Source organism: Paramisgurnus dabryanus, chromosome 9, assembly GCF_030506205.2.
Source record: "Paramisgurnus dabryanus chromosome 9, PD_genome_1.1, whole genome shotgun sequence".
In the NCBI taxonomy this organism is placed as follows: Eukaryota; Metazoa; Chordata; class Actinopteri; order Cypriniformes; family Cobitidae; genus Paramisgurnus; species Paramisgurnus dabryanus.
In genome coordinates, this window is record NC_133345.1 from 2,372,498 (window position 1) to 2,373,219 (window position 722).

The 722-nt window shown below is 41.0% G+C and overlaps 1 non-coding gene across 1 annotated transcript; it reads right to left on the reverse strand.

Annotated features, from left to right (window-relative positions):
* Nucleotides 1-272: 272 nt before the first annotated feature.
* On the reverse strand, nt 273-463 carry LOC135764474 (U2 spliceosomal RNA). Its single transcript, XR_010540020.1, has one exon. It is a non-coding gene; the product is annotated as a U2 spliceosomal RNA (small nuclear RNA).
* Between the last annotated feature and the right edge of the window lie 259 nt (nt 464-722).

Sequence of the window (722 nt, forward strand, 5' to 3'; positions counted from 1 at the left end):
GGTCTCGTTCGCTTTTGTTGCGCCTTCAGCTGTGTCGAGGATGTTTAATTCGTCCTCGTATCACCTCCGCAAACTTGTAAAGAAATTAATTAAATACATTACAAAAACATTTCTTTATCAGCGTGTTCATTTCCACGCAAGCTTTTCGTTAAACCAATAAAGCCAACGAAATCACAGCAATTTTAAAACACACGGATTAGAAAAAACACCGTCATTCACGCACAAAAGAAGCAAATTCTTTTTTTTATACTTGACTTATTTATCCCCGAGATGGGGAGCGCACCATTCATGGAAACACTGCAATACCATGTTGATGCATGGAGTGGAAGGAGCAAGCTCCGCTTCCATTTCCGAAGGTCAAAAATCCATTTAACATATAGTCCCCGGATAGGAGACGTATCAGACATTAAACTGATAAGAACAGATACTACACTTGATCTTAGCCAAAAGGCCGAGAAGCGATACCGGAATAGACGCAGCCAAAGGGGGAGCCGGCGAAGGCGCTGGCTTTTGGGGTGGAGGCTAGCGGGCATTTAACTCTATACGTTCTCATTGTATAACCCAGAGGTAGAACGTTGAGCTAGCAAATCAGAAGTTCATGTTTTAATGCAGGATCTGATCCACGCTCATGAGAGAGAGAGAGAGAGAGAGAGATAGAGAGAATTTAGAATTTTCAAAAAACCTTTATTACAAATTAAAACATTTTCATAACCTCAAATCAG